The sequence below is a fragment of the Anabrus simplex genome, chromosome 5 (genome assembly GCF_040414725.1).
Source record: "Anabrus simplex isolate iqAnaSimp1 chromosome 5, ASM4041472v1, whole genome shotgun sequence".
Lineage (NCBI taxonomy): Eukaryota > Metazoa > Arthropoda > Insecta > Orthoptera > Tettigoniidae > Anabrus > Anabrus simplex.
In genome coordinates this window covers 192028695-192051550 of record NC_090269.1, presented here as the reverse complement: position 1 = coordinate 192051550, position 22856 = coordinate 192028695, and positions in this window count along the sequence as shown.

The window sequence follows — 22856 nt, the reverse complement described above, 5'->3', positions numbered from 1 at the left end:
TGTGATCTTTCCTACTTTTAAAGACACCACTCAAAGTTATTCGTCTAGTGATGTTGGATAATCCAATGAATAGGGGTTGAACAGAAGTGACAAACGGGATGAACTTTTAAAAAGACTATATCAGCAAATTATCTCAGACACGTAACATATTACAGATTTGAAACCTGGTATTTGGAATTTCCTGTAAAAGTAAAGAAACATTTTTTTCGGAAAATTCACTTAAGGGGAACTGAAAAAGAGGGTGAATTTTTAAAATTAGCATATCTACAGATCTACATATATCTCAAGAACTTAATATGTTGCAGACGTGAAAATTGGTATTTGGAATCTCCTTTTAATAAGGAAACACGTATTCTTTGATTTTCGCAAAAGACCCTTAACGGAGGGGTGGGGTGTGTGAGGTTTGAAAGATTAGTTGAATTATTTGTATGAGAATGTACATTATATATACACACCAAATAATCTAAAGATGTTAAAAACGAGAAAGCAGGTATTTGGAATCTGCTTTTAAAATAAGGAAACACGCAAACACGCATTTGCGATGGCGGGGGAAAATCAACTTGGTAGAGGGGGGATGAAAACGGAGATTATTTCCTTTTACGAGGATACAAATATCTCAAATACTGAAGATGTTACAGAAGTGATAATTGGAATTTGGAAGCTCTTTTAAAGAAACGAGTACTATTTACTTTGGAAAATTCACTTGAGTGGGGAGTGTGAAAGGAAGTAAAAGAATTGAATACTATTTCTGGAGAAACTTATATCCCAAAACTGAAGGTTACAGACGTGGAAATAGGTACTTGGAATCTCCTTTAAAAATAAATAAACACGCATTTTTTGGGTGGGGTGAAACCAACTTAACGGAAAGGGGTGGAGTGATGAAGGAGTTGAATTATTTTCATGCGGATATTTATATCGCAAAACCTGAAGATGTTACAGACATGAAAATTTGCATATGAAATTTTCTTTCAAACTAGAGAAACACGTAATATTTTGTCTATGGAAAATACACTTAAGGGGGTGAATTAATTGAAAAAATAGTTGTATACTTTGTATGAAGATACTTATATCTCAAAAACTTAATATGTTACAGACGTGAAAATTAGTATTTGGAATGTCCTTTAAAAATAAAGAAACGCGCATTTCTGGTGGGGGAGGGGTCGGTGAAAAAGGAGTTTAATTCCTTTTTATGAACACACATATATCTCAAAACTGAAGCTGTTACAGTCGTGATAATTGGCATTTGGAAGCTCCTTTATTAACAAAGAAACAAGTTTTTATTGGTTTTTCGGAAAATTCACTAATGGGGGGGGGGGAGAGTGTGAAAGGAGGTGAAAACATTTAAATCTTCTTATGGAGAAACTTATATCTCAAAACTTAAGGTAGCACTCGTGAAAATTTTTACTTGGAATCACTTTAAAAAATAAAGTAATACGCATTTGGGGGGGGGGGGGTGTTCAACTTAACAGGCTGGGGTGAAAAAGGAGTTGAATTATTTTTATGAGTATACTTATATCTCGAAAACTGAAGATGTTAGAGGCATGAACATTTATATTTCGAATGGTCTTTCAAAGTAAAGAAACATGTGTTCTTTTGTCTATGGAAAATCCACTTAAGGAGATGAATGAATTGAAAAATTCGTTGAATTCTTTGTGTGAGGATACATATAACTCAAAAAATTAAAAATGTTGTCCGGCTACATGCCTAAATGCTTAGCGTGCTCGCCTTTGGTCACAGGGGTCCCGGGTTTGATTCCCGGCAGGGTCGGGAATTCTAACCATCATTGGTTAATTTCCCTGGCACGGGAGCTGGGTGTATGTGTTGTCTTCATCATCACTTCATCCTCATCACGACACGCAGGTCACCTACGGGAGTCAAATCAGAAGACCTGCAACTTGCGAGCCGAACCCGTCCTGGGATCTCCAAGCACTAAAAGCCATACGCCATTTCATTTCAACTAAAAATGTTAAAGACGTGAACATTGGTATTTGGAATCTCATTTAACATAAAGACACACGCACTTTTGGGGAGGGGGAATCAACTTAACGGGTAGGAAGAGGGGTGAAAAAGGAGTTGAATTACTTTCTTGAGTATAATTATATCTCAAAAAACTGAAGATGTTTCAGACGTGAAAATTAGTATTTGGAATCTCCTTTAAAAATAAAGAAACACGCATTTGTTTTTTTTCTTTCGGAAAATCGACTTAAGAGGTGTGGGGTTGAAACTAAGTAAATAAAGAGTTGAAATACGTTTATGATGATACTTTATCATAAAAAGTGAAGCATTTACGAACGTGAAAGTTTATATTTTGAATTTCCTTTCAAAATAAAGAAACACTTACTTTTGTTTGCGGAAAGTCCACTTAAGGCGGGAGAGGGGTCGAAGGAAGTGAGGAAGAAGAAGTTGAATAATTCATATGAGTATACATTTATCTCAAAAACTGAAGGTGTTACAGACGTACAAGCAAGAAAACTGGTATTTGAATATCCTTTAAAATTAATGAAACACGTATTTCTTTGCTTTCGGAAAATCCAACTGATGGGCTGAAAAGAATTGGAAAAGCAGGTGAATTTTTAAAATGAGTACCGGTATATCTACATTATATGTCGTCCAGCTCCATGGCTAAATGGTTAGCATGCTGGCCTTTGGTCACAGAGGTCCCGGGTTCGATTACTGGCAGGCTCGTGTATTTTAACCATCATTGGTTAATTTCCTGGAACGGGGGCTGGGTGTTTATGTTGTCATCATCATTTCATCCTCATCGCGAAGCGCAGGTCACCTACGGGTGCCAAATCAAAAGACTTGCACCTGGCGAGCCGAACCCGTTCTGGGATCTCCCGGCACTAAAAGCCATACGCCATTATATTTTACATTATATGTCAAAAACTTAACATGCTAGAGATAAGAAACTTGGTATTTTAAAAGTCCTTTAAAAATACAGGAACCTGTACCTCTTTGTTTTCGCAGAGGGCACTTGACAGGAGGTGAAAAGTAGTGGAAAATAGTTGAATTACTTTTTATGAGGATTCTCATATCTTAAAAACTGAAAATGTTATGACGTGAAAATTGATATTTGGAATCTCCTTTAAAAATATAGAAACATGTATTTATTTTTTGACTTGAGAGAAGACTTTTTCTCGCATGTACAGTTCTATGTTGCATGGTCATTTTAGTCCCAAAAGGTAATACCACAAACATGGTTTACAAAGAAATTCTGGGGTAAATGAAACTCAATTTTCGGTGAGTTTTTATACTTTGGGAATTTTCAGATAGTCTCTTAGTACAATGCCGAGAAACGATTACTCTGATCAAATTACGAAATACACGCGAACGAAGCCGCGTGTAATTGCTAGTATAGATATATGAGTGGGGAGGGACTGCGATCGAAAAGTTACGAGACACACTGGGATTGCTATAACTTGATCTGGGTTTGTATGTGATCTTTTGGTATATCTCTTAATACGCACAATTGGATATGGAGAGAGAATTTCTTCTAAAATGTCCTTCTCGCTTAACGTGGTGTCGACATTTCTGTTTTATGTATTAGGAAGTTTGGAATGTGAGCTTCCATATTCCTTTCTTTTAAAACATCACATCGTACAATACAATTTGCAGATCCTGCCGTTCGACCTACAATTTTTAAACATTTTTTTTTCAATAGAGCTGATGTCAACCACTTCCTCTTTTAAGGCATTGTTATATTGGGAAAGCAGTTTACCTATCGACATAGGGTGTAGTTGGCCAACTTCACTGTCCAAACTTTCCACGAAAATACAATGCGGTCTTATGTCTGTGCGACTATAGCTATTGTCTTTGCTTTGATAGGTAGGCGCTCCCTTGTCACAACTAGGCTTATTTGAACTTGATTGATTAGTTACTGTAACGTCTTAGAACGAGGGATTACTAAATGTTGAAGTACTGGCGTCTGACATATCCATGTCTATCAACTTTCCTACTTCGTTTATGCTACCATTCGACTGTCCTACCACTTGTCCGCAAAATCGTTTAGCTGGTTGATTACGTACATCTACACTGTTATCCAGTAAGTCATTTCCGTGATGAGGAGAATATACGTTATTACCTTCAGATGCGAGTCTCTGTTGTAGTGAGGGGCTATTAGTGCCCGTGTTCATAACTCTGTGATGTTACTGGTGTTGGTCCTGCTGATGCTGCTGCTGCTGCTGCTGCTGCTGCTGCTGTTGATGCTGGTGTTGCTGTTGAGAATAGTATGTTAACTGTTGGTGATCATAACTGGCAGGTGCTGGTTGAAGTTCTAATGTCCCGTTCGAAAGAGTATGGTTCACTGAGTCTAACTGCGAGTCTTTCATATAACATGTCTCTTATGCCAACTTTATGGACTGCCCCGTATCTATTGTCGCGGCCACCAAATTAGGCGGGTGAGGAAAACTGCGCTGTCGTCAGATATGGGAACGGCTAAGCGACAGATGGTCGAGAGTCGCTTACCTCCGAGCACGGACTGGCAACGCTGATCGTGCAGTGCTGTCTAGTTGAAGCCCATCAGCTTCGGGCCACCTTACCCGAGTCATTCCCTGTCATGCAGCTGTTGAGCTCGCACCGTAAGTGCAGTTAAAATGGATAGTGAATGTGAATTGATTTGGGCTCAAGTCAAGAGAGAAGTAGCAGAGAGGACCAAGACATTCAAAACAAAGGACGTAGAAAAACTCACGTCAGAAGCTATCGACCGTGTGACTGCTGCAGATTGGGAAAAGTGCTTCAATCGCGCGTAAAATCTTCAAACAGACGACTGGGCCAAGGAAATAGTAAGGGACGAAAGAATGGAGCCATTCATCACCAGTGTAAATGACGACTCGACAGATAGTGAGATGTGTGATGAGAGTGACTAAGAAATCTTAGACTGCCTTAAAGCTAGAAACCGATTCTTAAGTCATTGTAAATTAATGTTAACCTATTCTTTAAAGTAGTTCTTTTTCCATATTACTCAGTACAATATACAGTATTCAAATATTTAAAGTTATAATGTAATAAAACTGATACGGATTAATATGTAATCCGAAAATATTTACGGCGTCCTGCAGCCAGTGCTGGCGCGCGCGCCCCGAACTGCCTCAGCCAGCGACATTTACATGATCGCTTTCCGGGCCATTTTCCAGGAAAATTACAAGACTAACGGAAAAATGTTTCAGATAAAAAATATAAGTGAGGGAATTTTTTTTAAATTTTTCCCGCAGACAAAATTTTATTGGCTGAAGAAATCAAAACTTGGCCGCTTACTGAAATTTTCAATACATGATTCTACGGATTTAAATTTACTCCTTCAATATTTTATTTTTAATAATTATTTGCAGTGGTTTATATGTAAAGTAGTTATACCACTGAAAAAAACAGTTTTTTCTGAAGGTTGTAGTATAATTTGTTTTGAAACATTATATGAAGTAACACCAGGAGCTTGAGAGAGAACAACTTGCCTCGCGCTCCGAAATGATGTGTTCAGTTAGACATTTCTTCGCCTGTTGCTACATAACCTTGGCAACAGCGTAATTTTTCTGACCCGCCTAATTTCGTGGCCGCGACAATAGAGGATCAGCCATTGTATAGTATTAACTAAAGGATACTAAACTTGTCCGCAATTCACTGTATTAAACTATAAACTATGATTATTTCATGCCTTTGCTGGCAGGACCTAGTGTTTACAGTGCACTATGTCTTCTGGTATAGGCTAGAGCAATTTTGTTACTTTCATTGATCTGTCTCTGTCTTATCCTTGTCTTTGACAATATGAAAGTGACTGAGGTATGAGCGATGCTAGTAATGCCATTCCTTATGCAGCCAGTCCCTGCTATGAATGGTGTGAAAATGTTGTTCATAGGATCGGTTGGTGCATACATTTCAGTGGGCTTGGCAGACTGATATGCAATAGCAACTCCTGGCTCGGTGAGGAAAGCAACGGAAAACTACGTCACTCCTCATTTCCCTAGTACGCCTCTTCAGTGATGCCTAGGCCATCTATGACAGCTGACGGCGGAGCTGTTGAGGATCCAACCAGCCTTAGGGCTGTGGACTGAACATACACATATGATTATTTCACTAATGAAACGTTTATGTCCGAAGATGGCTTCACTGCCCCACTGACAAGCCTCATTAACTATAGCAGAGTTGAGCTATGTTACAATTTGCCTGTCCGGCTGTTCACTACCAACTGGGGTGCAATTAAATCACAGTATTTGCTGCAATAGTTGGCATTCTACTAGCTGTTGCAGCTCTAGGAAATTACCTCAGTATTGTTGAATATTTTTCAAAACGGACGAAGAAGTTTCTACAGGAGTTCAGAATACTTGGAAAGGTGTCATTTAAATTGCATATACTGGGCTTAAAAGTGAATAATAATAATAATAATTGTTACGGAGATATCCGTGGTAGTTAGAGGTGAAAGAAGGTGCGGGCTGGAATAGGTCTCAACTACAAAATTAAAGTTAATTTAAAACTTTAACAAAGTTTATATTTCCTTTTCAAAATCAACAAAAAACAGAGCATAACAGGTACCAAGTAGCAGATCAACAATTAACAAATTACAGCTCATTACAAAATTTGGGCTTCGAGCTCCAAGTTTACTTTCTGAGCTCTCAGCTCACGATCACAATTGCTAAAGGGCAGAAAACCCCTAAGTACAAGGAGCACTTGCTCCTAATTACAATGTTAAGGAAAAGAGCAGACCCGCTCTCAATTTGACAAGCCTCTCAAAGGCCACAACAACTTTCACCTCAGACTGCTCTCAAGGCACACCAGGAAACAGGGGTATTTGATACCGACCCTACAGGGCCTTTACACGAGGAAAACAAAACATCAGGTTAAGTTACTGGCCCATAATACAAAATTGAATGGAGGCGATAACTAGCACTCCTACACAATGTTTTGTCTAAAAACGTATGTGGCGCTAGGCCGATAATACAGGAGCTAATCCCAATCTATGGAGGTGACTAGTCGGCAAAATAAATTTAAGACTTTAAGAAGGAAGAGAAAAACGGTTACGAAAACATAGTCACCTCAAATTCACAATGAAGGGGAGTTCGAGAGGCTGAAGCACTCTCTATCCCTGCTTTATAGTAAAAGAGATTAGAAATTTTTACATACGCAGAAGGAAATTTACATTTTAAAGGAATAGGTTACAGATTAAAGGCTTCGAACCCTCCCCGAGAGTTAAACTGCTGAGCTAGCGAGAAATAAAGATGTTAACAGGCCATTGCCTTGTTGAAGAACTTCTGCTTGAAGAAAGAGGCGCTTCCCGCCCCCTGCTACATATTCACACACTAAGAGAGATGTTACTGAAGTGGCACCGAGACAAGCAAATCAGCAGTTTATATACCCTCGTGGAACATTCGAGACCTTTCATGAATGATAACAACCCGCCCACAAACATTTATTGGCCAACAGCAAAAACTAATACACAAGACGAGGAAGAAACACCTTATTGGTGGAAAATTAATTACGTAAATTCATGATTGGTTACATTCAAAACGGGCGGAAAGAAAGGATTTATATTGCCAACCCACAAAACCACAGAACAAAATTTAGTAAAAATAAAACTTAGGAATACAATATTTCTTGAAGAAAGTTCATTCCATTGCACCAGAGTGTGTTACCATAGTTTTGGGTAGCGACATCTGTTAGAGAATGTTCAAACTTCTTGATACGGAGCAAACAAACACAAATCAAAATAGACAGAGTTCAGAACACTTCAAAATTACCAAATTTACAGTAGTGACATCTTCCGAGAAACCGTAGAGTTAATACAGTTTGTTAAAGTTCAGGCTTTCTCCTGTAGAGAAGTTTCAACTGGCGCAATATTTGAATTCGCGGCGTGGAGGTGTACCGCCCGGTACAATCATAATAAACATAATAATAATAATAATAATAATAATAATAATAATAATAATAATAATAATAATAATAATAATAATAATAATAATAATAATGTTATTGTGTTTACGTCCTACTAACTACTTGTTCTGGCTTTTTGGAGACGCGGAATTACCGGAATTTTATCCCGCAGGAATCCTTAACGTGTCAGTAAATCTACCGACACGAGGATGACGCATTAGAACACCTTTGAATACCACCGGACTAAGCTAGGATCGAACCTGCCAAATTGGGTTCAAAAGGCTAATGTTTCAACCATCTGAGCCACTCAGCCCGGCACTTAAATTTTCTGAGACATTAAAGTCAAGAAGTAAGTATAAATAACCACCTAATCGATACTTTATTAATGCCTCAGGCAAAATTGAATAAAATTAAAACTTACAGGACATGTTTCGACCACTTAGTGGTCCTCTTCAGCTGTATAAATAAAGAACTGAAAAGAAAAACATTGACAATAAGCACAAATAAAAGTTCTTTGGAGACTCCTTTGATAAAAATGGAGGTCGTCAGAATAGGTCATCTTGCCTTTCGTTCTTGTTTGGAAAAGATGTTTATTCTGCGCTGTCTAGAGTGTCTGTCTTTGAGCGCGACCTGGTGAAGTAACGATGTGATACAGTTTGACAGTTCATGGAAAGCTCTGGAGAGAAGGGAAGTAGAGTTTCATCGTCATCTAAAATAACATGTGAGGGAGGAGGGAGATTGGGCTGTGCTTCTGCGATGTCGTGTTTGATTATATCTCTTGTTCGTCTAGTCTGTTTCATGTCTACCCATTCTAAGTATTTGCTAATATTCTCATATAAGATGTTTTTATGCTCGTTGTTTTCGTTGAGATTCTCTTCACCGTTTTCCAATTTATCAAGAACGATGTGGATGTTTTCCACAGCCCAATCTCCCTCCTCCCTCACATGTTATTTTAGATGACGATGAAACTCTACTTCCCTTCTCTCCAGAGCTTTCCATGAACTGTCAAACTGTATCACATCGTTACTTCACCAGGTCGCGCTCAAAGACAGACACTCTAGACAGCGCAGAATAAACATCTTTTCCAAACAAGAACGAAAGGCAAGATGACCTATTCTGACGACCTCCATTTTTATCAAAGGAGTCTCCAAAGAACTTTTATTTGTGCTTATTGTCAATGTTTTTCTTTTCAGTTCTTTATTTATACAGCTGAAGAGGACCACTAAGTGGTCGAAACATGTCCTGTAAGTTTTAATTTTATTCAATTTTGCCTGAGGCATTAATAAAGTATCGATTAGGTGGTTATTTATACTTACTTCTTGATTAAACATCGATACGGTCATGAAATGGACAACTTGTAATACATTAAAGTCAGTCAATGAAGAGTTAAGACCAGTCTGCATTGTACATTATGACCGGGCAACTTGGTCGTGCAGTTACGGGCGCGCAGCTATGAGCTTGCCTTCGGGAGAGAGTGAGTAGGAACCCCACCGTCGACAACCCTGAAGATGGTTTTCCGTGGTTTCTCATTTTCACACCAGCCAAAGGCTGGGGCTGTACGTTAATTAGAGCCAGGACCGCTTGCTTCCCACTCCTAGGCCTTCCCTACCTCATCGTCGCAGTAAGACCTATCTGTGTCGGTGCGACGTAAAGCAAATCGTACATATATATTACATTATGATGCTATGTGTAGTACAGTATATATAATATTCCCAAACATGTGGGAAGCAATTGGAGGATGCATGGTACACCCCAAAGTCCCTCCGTCAACCGGTACGAGCTACGCCTGTTTTATAGTTTCTAGCAGGGGGGATAGTTTGTGTTTAGGATTAAATTTGGAGTCATGCACGCGTTACAGACATTGCAGTACTTCAGCGGCGTATGGAATAAGGCTTCGATCACATTGGAGGCACGCTTGTGCAAGTAATTTGGTGGCGCGCGCGTGCGCAAGCGTGTACATATAAACAAAATCTGCAGGAGAGCGACAGAAACAAGTGGTGACTTGTCCATGGCCGCTCATACTGCCCGCCACAAGCAAGTGCACGCTTACGCAAGCTTGATTCGACTCCACTTCGAAACAAAAATATTTGTTTTGTAATTGCAAGCATGCTTGATTTCAGTTGATTTCTGACCATCGAGGCTTCTCTTCAGGTGATACACACTTTCGGAAATTAGATTGCCTCTTTATTCTAGGTGTTGTGGCATAATCCCACAAGTAGCTTTTCAACTCAAGTATAATTATTATTTAGAAATATTCTGACATACACCAGGCTCCATTTCCTTATCTCTTATCTGTTATGACTTGAGTCAGCCTTCCTTTCAGAGAGGAAGCAAATGTAGTAAATATAATTATCTATGTCAAATGTACCCGACTCTGTATTGGAATGTATTTGTATTTGTACTGGTTAGTTGCCGACAGGCACTATCTGATGTTAGCATAACGACCCTAAGTGGTTAGTTCACTTATCATAACGACCATTGCGGTCTTTTCGTTCTAAAAGGAACTTCACAATATACTGTATTAGTATCTAAGACAAACAGGTCATTAGGGCAGGCCGGAGGCCAGTAATCATCCTTTGAAAGAGTATTTAAGCTTAAGGAAAAGTATATGATTTGTCAGTGCACCATCATAATATCTGCTATGTACTTGTAGCTGTGCACTGGAGGACTTAACTTCACCTCTTGAATAAACCTATCTACTTTGAAACTTCAAATCTTCGACTTCTTATTTAAAGCTTCTCCATGTGTCTGAAGAACTGCGACTACGTTAGGTAGCCTACACTTGGCAGCCTTAAATAATCTATCTTCTGTAAGACTTCAAATTTAACATCTTCTTTGGACTCGAGTTAAGGCTCAGGTCCGAACCCAAGTAACCATTTTCGGCAACAGTATCAAAATTGATTAGTGTCACGGCTCGCTACGCGACATAATCTGGTGGCAGCGGCTTGGATCAAAGAAGATTTCTACATAAAGAACTTGGTTAAATAAGCAGTCACAACTTTCAACATTTTTTCGGCGATCTACATCGAGGTGTCTGGTCGTCATCACTTCACTGGTCTCTTTCCTCCTGAGAGACCGGGACATCTTTTCTTCCTCTAACCGGAGGCCGACGCAGCCCGTCCGTCTTCTGGCGTCGAGAAGGTCAGAACTTCTGATCGAGTACCAGTTGGGGTCCTCGAGGGGACACTGCGCAACCCAGCAAGCCTGCAGCTATCTTTCTTCGCGGTGGTATTCGACTTCAGTGGCAGCTCCGAGGAGTGGCTTTCTCCCTTACATATTTCCAAGTAAGTCCTCAGCATTGTTGTATCTGGCATTGTGTTAGAAGTGATAACTTGTTAAAGAGCAGCAAATAGTAATAGCATTAATATGCCTGATAATTTAGTAGGAAGTTCAGCTCTCAGAGCGGATGAGCAAGCAATTCAATATAGAATAGTATCAGTCGATACAGCGGTCAAGTTATTGAAAACCACCTTCAGTGGAAACCCAAATGAATTACAGGAATTTATTGATAACGTAGAAAATGCCTATAGTATTTTAAATCCTAGAGACCATTCAACTTTCTTAAAATTTGTGTTAGCCCATATCACTGGAGATGCAAAAACTGTGCTAAGTTTTCGCACAATTCCAGAGGAATTCCAGACTTGGGAAACTATTAAAGATAAATTAGAATTAAATTATTCGGTCCAAAGAACTCTTGATTTTTACGCAAATAAACTATTTACGAGTAAACAGCAACACACAGAAAATGTTACTCAGTGGGGAAATAGAATCGAAAAAATGACTACAGAGTTAAATAAAGCTCTTACTAGGCAGATGATAACTTGGACTAATGAAATGCAGGATGGAGGCAACAAAACAATTTCCTTATTAAGTAAATGTTGTTTCATACAGGGAATTAGTGACGAGTCCGTAAAGACTATTACGAAAATCAAATCGGAAGATAAGCCTTTGAGTCAATTAATTGAAATAGCAGTAGAAGAGGAGAGTGCTAGGAAATCTAGAGATCATTTCAGGGCATATAATGGAAACTTTAAGAAAACTAGCTTTTCGGGGAGCAGCGTAAGAACCCCAATGCAGAATGGAGGTGGCACTAGTACATCTTCTACGCAGGCAAGACGTGAACCAGGAGTTAACGCGGCAGCAACGATTACTTGCTACCGTTGTCAGAAAACTGGTCATGTTGCAAGGGAATGCAAGGGCAAACCTTTGCGTGTGAAGTGTAAGAGGAGTGGACATGTAGCCAAAGACTGCCTTAGTACTAGCAATCAGGGAAACTAGCAGCTGGACTGTCTGAGCGACCCAGCTACAGTCCAACTCCACAAGTTAGTAGAGGCTGCAACCTAAACGAACAAAATGAGGTATTAAACCTAAATGTTGATAATGAGGTATTACACCTACGGGCAAGTGAGATCCCAACTAAGGCCGTCAGTGCCAATGTTGATAATGAGGTATTAAACCTACGGGCAAGTGAGATCCCAATTAAGGCCGTGAGTGCCAATGTTGTTAATATGAAGGCCGTCAGCGCCGATGTTGTTAATAGGAAGGCCGTGAGCGCCAATGTAATTGAAGGAAGTGTAAAAATAGATAATCCATATGTAGTACATGTGTTGAATGACCATTTCACAGATGGTTATGGGGAAGCATTAATAGACACAGGGTCACAAGTATCTTTAGTGAGGGAAGTGAGTTTAAGAAACATAAGAATTAAACCTGTAAACGTATCTTTTCAAAGTGTAACTGGTGAAGTATTTCCAGTAAGAGGTGTGGTTAACTTGCGTGTTAATAATGTAATTAATGAAAGAGAAGTGCCATTTTATGTTGTTGAGAACTTGCCACATAATGTTGACATGCTGTTGGGACAAGATTGGTTAGAGATTCATAAAGGTGAAATTAGAATTCCGTGGAAAAAGGATTTTGTAAAATTACAAGCTTTGAGTGAGACAGTAGTTCAGTTTCCAACACTAGAACAGGGAACACGACACTGCCAAAAGCAAATGATAGGAGAAAATGTAATGTGTGCAGACAGTATAGTTCATTGTGATGAAGGTAAATTCTGTTGTTTAATAATCAATTGTAACGAAGAAGAAACCTTGATAGAAAAGGTACCAGAATTAACAACCATTAGCTTAAAAGAGAATATTTCAGTAATAAACGTAAAAGATAGGAAGAATTTATTATTAAGTTGCGTTTTTCACATATAAACGAAGACGTGGATGAATTGAAAGAAATTTGTGTTGAATACAATGATATTTTTCGCTTACCAGGCGATAGGCTGACAGAAACGAAATCAACGGTACATTCGATACCGACCCCTTCAATATTACCGGGCAGGGCAATAAACCTTAAGAATTATAGAATTCCAGAGCAACATCAAAAGGAGGTAGACAAACAAGTAGAAGAAATGTTAGAGCAAAATATCATTGAACCCAGTAAATCAGGTTGGAATTTCCCAATTTTAGTAGTGCCAAAGAAGCTTGATGCTTCAGGTGTTAAGAAATGGAGAATTTGCGTGGATTTTCGAAATTTAAATGAGATCACTATAGGAGATAGTTACTCCTTACCTAACATTCAAGACGTGCTAGATAAATTAGGAAGGTCAAGATACTTTTCAGCACTAGACTGTGCAAGCGGATATTGGCAAATACCAATAGCTCCGGAAGATCAATGCAAAACAGCTTTTAGCACCCAGAGAGGACATTTCCAGTTCAAATGGATGCCTTTTGGTTTGAAATCAGCTCCCGCGACATTTCAAAGATTAATGAACACTATTTTAAGTGAATTAGTGGGATTACGTTGTCTGGTTTATCTTGATGATATCATAATTTTCTCGGAAACACTCCAAGAACATCACGCTAGATTGCGACAAGTATTTCAGAAATTAAGAGAACACAATATCCAATTAGAACCTGATAAGTGTGAATTCCTAAAGACAGAATTACAATATTTAGGTCACATTGTAACAGCTGATGGAGTAGCTCCAGATCCTATGAAAATTGAAGCTATAGTAGGATTCCCTACTCCAAAGACACAGAAGGACGTTAAATCATTTTTAGGATTAGTAGGTTACTACAGGAGATTTGTACGCCAGTTTAGCAAAATATCAAAACCACTTAATGATTTGCTAAAGAAAGATCAAAATTGGAAATGGGAAAAAGAACAAGAAGAAGGTTTTCAGAGTTTGAAAGACAAGATAACGAAACCTCCAGTTTTAAAGTTCCCAGATTTTACTCAACCGTTTGTATTAACTACAGACGCTAGTAACTATGCATTAGGAAGTATATTAAGTCAAGGAGAAATTGGTAAAGATCAACCACTAGCATTTGCAAGTAGAACTTTAAATAACGCTGAAATTAATTACAGCACAATTGAAAAAGAATGTCTAAGTTTAGTATGGAGTTGTAAACATTTTCGACCTTACTTGCTAGGAAGAAAATTTACTATAGTTACAGATCACAAACCATTAACTTGGATATTTAGTGTGAAAGATCCCAGTTCACGTTTGTTACGATGGCTATTGCTCTTAGAAGAATATGAGTTCGATGTAGTGTATAAAGCAGGCGTTAAGAACGTAAATGCTGACGCACTTAGTAGGTATCCTATTGTAAGTAGTATTCAACCGGCGAACCAAGAAATTTCAGAAGAAAGGAAAGCAAAACTCTTAAAATAAATGCATGAATGCCCCATAGGAGGACATCAGGGAGTACGGAGAACATATGAACGTTTGAAACTGTATGTTTCATGGCCTAATATGTTCAGAGACATTGAATCTTACATTCGCAAGTGTTCAGTTTGTCAGTTAAATAAACAAACACTTCCGAAGGTAAAAGCGGATTTGCAAATAACAGACACACAGGATAGGCCGTGGAGTAAAATATATTTAGATATCGTCGGGCCATTCTCAGTTTCGGAAAAACAAAATAGGTATCTCCTGACATGCCAGGATAATTTAAGCAAATATGTTATTGGAATTCCAGTTGAAAATATGACGGCGGAAACGATAGCTCTCAAATTTGTGTATGAAATAGTTTTAAAATATGGAATACCAGACCAACTCTTAACAGACTGTGGAACACAGTTCATGGGTGATGTGTTCACAAACTGTTGTAAATTATTAAAGATTAAGAAACTTAAGACTAGTGTGTATCACCCAGAAACCAATGGTAGCCTGGAACGCTCATACAAAGTCTTAGTTGAATATCATCGATGTTTTGGCAATAAATTACATAACGATTGGGATCAGTGGATTCCATTTGCGTGTTTTACGTATAACACTTCTCCGCACAGTGTTACAAAATTCACACCGTATGAATTGTTGCTTGGTAGAAAGGCTAATATACCAGGACAGTTACAGCAAAATCCTCAACCGTTGTATAACTATGAAAGTCTAGTACATGACATTAAACAGAAATTCCAGACAGCATGGCAACAGGCAAAAGAAAGATTACATGTAGCTAAGATTAAGCAGTGTGATAAAATTAATGAGAATAGAACGGGAAAACAGTATGAAGTAGGAGACTTAATATTGGTTTATAATGAGCAAAGAAAGAAATTAGACCCTTTATGGAAAGGTCCATATGAAGTTAAGGAATTAAAGGGAACAAATGTAACTTTAATTAAGGTAGGCACGACAGGTAGAAAAGTAATACAGACTCACATTAATAGAACGAAACCGTATGTTTCAGATCAGAACGAAACATGACGATGTGGATAACTCTACTACTTATTATTTGGTGGTGGACAATTCGGCAAACAGCAGCAGAGCTCGAACCGACAGACCTCAGCAAAGGTTCACAAATCACCCAGATCACAAGTCAAACAGGTGATTACTTTGATCACATCGGGAATATATATTTCTATCCTACAGAATGGAATTTTATAACGTATGTAGACTTAAGACCTGTTAGAGATTTATGGAAGGAAACAAAAGATAGAATTAACTCTTTAAATGATATATGTAACAAATTAAGTAATGAGACTTGGTTTGTATATACTGATTGTAGACCCAGTACACCTTATTTTCAATCTAAGAGACGAATTGTGGACAGGTTAAAGAATATATTAATAGATTTAATTGGAAAGGATACGAGCTTTAATAGACGTAGGAGAGATTTATTCAATTTTGGAGGTAAGATTTTAAAATTCCTTTTCGGAACAGCAACGGAAGATGAAGTAGCTGATAACTTTGAACATATAGAGTCAATGGAAAAAGACCACAAAGAATTCTTAAGAATAGCTTCAGAACAATTACTAGTTTTGAAATCAACTATTATTACTATGAATACAACTTTAAAAGACGTGTCGGATAATGAACGTAAATTGACGAATGCTTTACAGATATTAAATAAATAAATTAAAGTGCAAACTGCAGAATTAAAGAAGGAGATTGATACTAGTCTCGTATTAAATGAATTAATTAAGCAAATTGAGCGAGGAATTGAGGAATGTCAACACACGTTTGACTTATTAATAGATGTATATTTGCATGCTCAGGATGGTATTCTCCAACCTCAAATTATAACGATTCAAAAAATTAGAGAACTTCTAATGGAACAAGCAATGCCAGAGTCGACGATGTTTCCACCTTTCACTTCTTCCGAACTCCTTTCCTTGATACAGCCAACTATCTATACTCAAGGATCATATTTGGTGTATTCTGTAAAAATACCTTTGGTAATGGAAACAAAATTTATATTACATAAAGTAATACCCTTTCCTGTTATGATGAAAACTAATGTAACAACAAAACTGTTAAATGTACAGAAAGAGTATATATTTGTAGACATTTTAAATGAAAAATATGGGTATATTACTCAGTATGAGTTGGATAAGTGTATCCAACCAAATGAAAATAATTATGTATGTATAGAGAAAAATCCTATTAATACCTATATCCCTAATGTGGAATGTGTACCCACATTAATGCATCCTAATACTTTTCAGGTACCCAGTGTTTGTACTTTTAATTACTTACCTTTAAAGCAAGTGATGTGGTTACCACTTCACAAGAGTAATTCATGGTTATTTGTAGCACCTCAAATGGAGTTGTTTACAACAATATGTCAAGATGGAGAAAAATACTCCAATCGATTACAAGGTAGAGGTATACTTACCTTAAGAACAGACTGTAAAGGTCTAGGTAGTAAAACTACATCATGAAACCAATTTAACAAAAAATGATATCCTTCCATTTGTAGATGTTGACATCGATTGTTGTCTAACCCTTCCTCAACAAGAAAATATGAAAAATGTACCTTTAAAACTTCCTTTATCAAATATTGTATCATCATTAAATGACTTGAAAATTGCTAGTTTTAAAATAGATGAAGTAGATAAATTTATAGAAGAGCAAAAGCTTAGAGAAGAACAGAGAAATTATTCTTGGAAAAGAATTGGTACTTCTTGGTACACCTATGTATTATCAATAATAATGTTAATTGGCATTTGGTTTTGTGGATGCTGTTGTTGTTCTTGCTGTCTCAAGATAAGCTTTTGGTTAATTAATCAATGTTCTCCAAGAAAATGGTGGAAAGAATCAAAGGAATTTTGTCCTAGAATTCATATTACAAATAGTCCTGTACATCAAATTAATTTATCATTAGAGAATATTCCAATGGAAAGGCAAAGTTTAATGGAAATGCCAAGGTTCTTAAACCAACCATTGAGAACTAATTCAGTAAGACCATTGCCTTCAGCACCAGAACTAACAGAGTTAGAGAAACATAACGCAGAAATGGAATCTGATCAGCAACTAAGGAGATCAGAAAGGCTTAAGAAAAGAGAACTATGGTCCATGTACAAAAATTAGCATTTTTAGAAATGATAATTTTCGTCCAAAAGGGGGGAGGTGTGGCATAATCCCACAAGTAGCTTTTCAACTCAAGTATAATTATTATTTAGAAATATTCTGACATACACCAGACTCCATTTCGTTATCTCTTATCTGTTATGACTTGAGTCAGCCTTCCTTTCAGAGAGGAAGCAAATGTAGTAAATATAATTATCTATGTCAAATGTACCCGACTTTGTATTGGAATGTATTTGTATTTGTACTGGTTAGTTGCCGACAGGCACTATCTGATGTTAGCATAACGACCCTAAGTGGTTAGTTCACTTATCATAACGACCATTGCGGTCTTTTCGTTCTAAAAGGAACTTCACAATATACTGTATTAGTATCTAAGACAAACAGGTCATTAGGGCAGGCCGGAGGCCAGTAATCATCCTTTGAAAGAGTATTTAAGCTTAAGGAAAAGTATGTGATTTGTCAGTGCACCATCATAATATCTGCTATGTACTTGTAGCTGTGCACTGGAGGACTTAACTTCACCTCTTGAATAAACCTATCTACTTTGAAACTTCAAATCTTCGACTTCTTATTTAAAGCTTCTCCATGTGTCTGAAGAACTGCGACTACGTTAGGTAGCCTACACTTGGCAGCCTTAAATAATCTATCTTCTGTAAGACTTCAAATTTAACATCTTCTTTGGACTCGAGTTAAGTCTCAGGTCCGAACCCAAGTAACCATTTTCGGCAACAGTATCAAAATTGAATAGTGTCACGGCTCGCTACGTGACAGTGTTTTTTCAGTATATAGTAGAAAGTGTCTGGTATCACTCTGAAGTATTCAAAAAACTTACCAGGCTGTCTAAGCAAATCGTTGAATATTCGTGCATACTCTCCAAAAAATACTCTTTTACCCACTCTTCCCTGATTTCCTGCTCATCCAAAAATAAAAACTTTAAAACACCATTTTCCAAAACAATGTCATCATCGTCTGAAATCTCCATTTCGACTGACCTGTTTGTAATAATTAACTTGCACCAAATACTCTATTTGCTTGCACCTGCTTGCATTTAGTGTGAGCACATTGCTGTTCACGCCAGCTTGCGCACGCGCGCGTCACCAAATTACTTGCACAAGCGTGCCTCCAGTGTGATCGAAGCCTAAGTTTGCCATCGATGCCTGGAGTGTTCGAACGTGTCCGACAATTGAGTACCTACCTCGCTGGAAATGTGGCAGGTCCCAACTCGCCATCTAGCTGCTTGTTTCTTGTTCCTTTTTTTTTTTTTTTTTTTTTTTTTTGCTTTTTTTAACGAGGAATGTACTGTGTTGCTGTCTAGTAACAAGTTGAGGAACCTGTTTTCAACGTGAGATGTGTCGTTCAGTCGTAAACTTAAGTGATTTATTCTGCACTACCGCTTGCCGCGCTCTGTCCCAACGGAAGAGTGGCATATCCCAACCAGTTTTGAGTATTTGAGTCCGTAAGGAGGGGAGTGGCGAACGCTGTTGATGTCGAGCAGAATGAAGTTGCTTACAGGTAAAGCGAGAAAATGATCACGAAATCGCCAGGAGTCGGTGAAGAATAAACAAAACACTTGTAGAAACAAGGGGGAGCAATATGTAAGTGAATCGAGCAACCAAGTGTTAAAGAAGAGTACGGTTTATTTGGTCTCCTTGGTTATTCATTCTCCTGCACTAAGGCCAATGCCGGGGCAGTTCCTATTATAGGTCACGGTTCCACCCGCTTCACCTTCCCCACAAATCACATCACCGATACAAATCTCGCTGGAATGAGAGACGGTGTTACTCTGCCTGAGTACGGAATGGAAGCTTTTTAACCCTTGGTCTTCTGAAACCGAATGCCCGAGTGGGTATGCCAACACTGCAGCCCCCGATACTCCAGCAGCCACTGCACCAAGCTGTCTAAAAAGAATGACCTACTGAACTTCTGTCACTGACTCCTCCTGTTTACATGAGTTTTACAAGAGCCTTTAGACTGTTGCTGACATAACTGAGTCTGATAATGTTGAACTTATTGATAATAAACAGAGTATGAGTAATTACACATAGGCCTGTACCAAGTGAGTTGGCCGTGCGGTTAGGGCCGCACAGCTCTGAGCTTGCATTCGGGAGATAGTGGGTTCGAAACCCACTGTCGGCAGCCCTGAAGATGGTTTTCTGTGGTTTCCCATTTTCACACCAGACAAATGCTGGGGCTCAGCCTTAATTAAGGCCACGACCGCTTTCTTCCCCCTCCTAGCCCTTTCTCCTCCCACATCACCACAAGACCTATCTGTGTCGGTGCGGCGTAATGGAAATTGTAAAAGAAAAGAAAAAACATAGGCCTGTACTGCTGTCTTAAGTTTACAAGTTAAAGGAAGCCTTTGAGATGTGGTGTTGGCGTCGGCAACGGATAAATTGGGTGGATCTAAAGAACAACACTAAGGTGTTCAATATTGTCCAAGAAAAGAGACAACTGTTTATCCACATTAGGAAGAGGCAACTTTCTTGGATGGGACATAGCCTTCGACAAAGGAATGTGTTGATGGAAATTCTGGAAGGTAAAATACCGGGCACCGAGCTCGATAGCTGCAGTCGCTTAAGTGCGGCCAGTATAAAGTATTCGGGAGATAGCAGGTTCGAACTCCACTGTCGGCAGCCCTGAAAATGGTTTTCCGTGGTTTCCCATTTTCACACCAGGCAAATGCTGGGACTGTACCTTAATTAAGGCCACGGCCGCTTCCTTCCCACTCCTAGCCCTTTCCTGTCCCATCGTCGCCATAAGACCTATCTGTGTCAGTGCGACGTAAAGCAACTAGCAAAAAAGAAAAAAAATACCGGGCAAACGTCCTCGTGGAAGACCAAGAAAGATATTTATGTTGACATTTCTTGTGAATTCAGAATGCAGGAGCTATGCAGACGGAAAACGTACCGCACAGGATCGACCCAGTTGGAGAAGACTCGTCGCAGGGGCAAATCAGTCGTTAGACTAAATTACTCAAAAAAGTGGGACGTAAAGGAAAGCAGCAACAATATTCTAACACTTCAATATTATCTATGGCACTACTGATTTGCGGTAGTATTTTTACACATCCTTTCTTTCCTCTAAAAGAGTTTGACATATCGTCGCTGTCGGGACAAAACCTCCTATCTGAAATATTTTAGCTTAGAACTTTGGCCGGAAAGGTTCTGTCATCTAAGGTGCAAGGTTGTGTGAATATTGTCAAGGCATTCTCGCTCTTCATAATGTATGTGCTTCGGGTCAGTATCTCTCCTAAAATATTATCACATAGGAGGTTTGGTTCCGGCAACGACGATATGTATGTGCTCTACTTCCTTAATGAATTTACATTAACTTTCACTGCAGATATCTGACAAATGCATTGAGTTGGGATCTGCCGTTTTTCCCATGAGGTACTCAGTTAATAAGGTGGGATGTGCATGGTGGACATTTGAGCTCTTCTTGTATTAGAATGCAGTGTCTATGGCTCTAGACAAACATGGTGATGGCTACTCTATACGTGATGTGCCAGGTAAGGCTATTGCCGATACTTCTCGTACGAAGCTGTACATAGTAAACGATCGACCGCAGAGCTCATGTTCATAGGGACTTTTTGTGTTGTTTTCAGGTGTACTATCCACCCGCCGATTACTTCTCACATGTTCTGAACACCCTGCATGATTACATTCGAAACCGTTTATTGCGACGTCGCTTTTATCGACGTATTGGATATAATGGCGAAATCTTACGGTCCCGTCTAAATCCCGTATACATATCGTATAAAACGACGTATTTTATTGAAATTTTCTGAAAAGTATCGGCTATAAAGTCCAGTGTTGATTTTTAATTTATTGCGTCTTAGGGGATTGCTGACAACAATGTCACGCTTATTATTGTAGATTTCAAATCAGTCTGCCTGTGAAATAGTTAAGGCAAGCGTCGCTGTTAAGATGTCTTAGAGGAAAAGGACCCTCTGTGGTGCAGTGGTTAGTGTGATTAGCTGCCAACCCCGGAGACCCGGGTTTGATTTTCGGCTCTGCCACGAAATTTGAAAAGTGGTACGAGGGCTGGAACGGGATCCGATCAGCCTCGGGAGGTCAGTTGAGTAGAGGTGGGTTCGACTCCAACCTCAGCCATCCTTTAAGTGGTTTTCCGTGGTTTCCCGCTTCTCCTCCAGGCAAATGCCGGGATGGTACCTAACTTAAGACAACGGCCGCTTCCTTCCCTCTTCTTTGTCTATCCCTTCCAGTCTACCCATCCCCCCTCAAGGCCCCTGTTCAGCATAGCAGGTGAGGCTGCCTGGGCGAGGTACTGGTCATCCTCCCCAGTAGTATCCCCCGACCCAGAGTTTGAAGCTCCAGGACACTGCCCTTGTGGCGGTAGAGGTGGGATCCCTCGCTGAGTCCGAGGGAAAAACCGACCGTGGAGGGTAAGCAGATTAGGAAGAATAAGAAGAAGAAGAGTAGGACGGTGTTTAATATTGATAGAGTCGCGCATTATATGGCGATTAGAAAATGGGGAAACAAAAATGAGCATCGCGAAGGAATTGGGTGTATCACACCAAACGATTTCTACAATTTGGAAGGATAAATAAAAAATACAGTCTCTTTTCGAAAAAAATCTTTAAGTGTCGGGTAGGCCAGGTTATCTGAATGCAAAGATAACGAAGAATACTTAGATGGTTTAATCAGCAAACAATGTCCTGACCAATGAAATCCTCGCAGCCCTACTCCATAAATAACACCCCCTCCCCCCACCATAGCGCAACAGCTCCGAAGGGCCTTGCCCTACCAAGTGACCTCTGCTCAGCCCGAAGGCCTGCAGATTATGAGGTGTCGTGTAGTCAGCACGACGAATCTTCTCGGCCGTTATTCTTGGCTTTCTAGACCGGGGCCGCCATCTAACCATCAGATATCTTCTCAACTCTAATCACGTAGGCTGAGTGGACCTCTAGTCAGCCCTCAGATCCAAGTAAAAATCCCTGACCTGGCCGGGAATCGAAACTGGGGCCTCCTGGTAAGAGGCAGGCAGGCTGCCGCCACACCGCGGGCCCGGCCCCACTCTATAAATAAGTTACTATAAATACAATATTTATTTCACTTATGATTTTTTAAGTTTTAACTTAATTTTTTAATTAATCATGTATGTGTGCAGCCTAAAACGTATATATATGACATATATAGCAGCAACAACAACAACAAAACTGGTTTGTGCGACT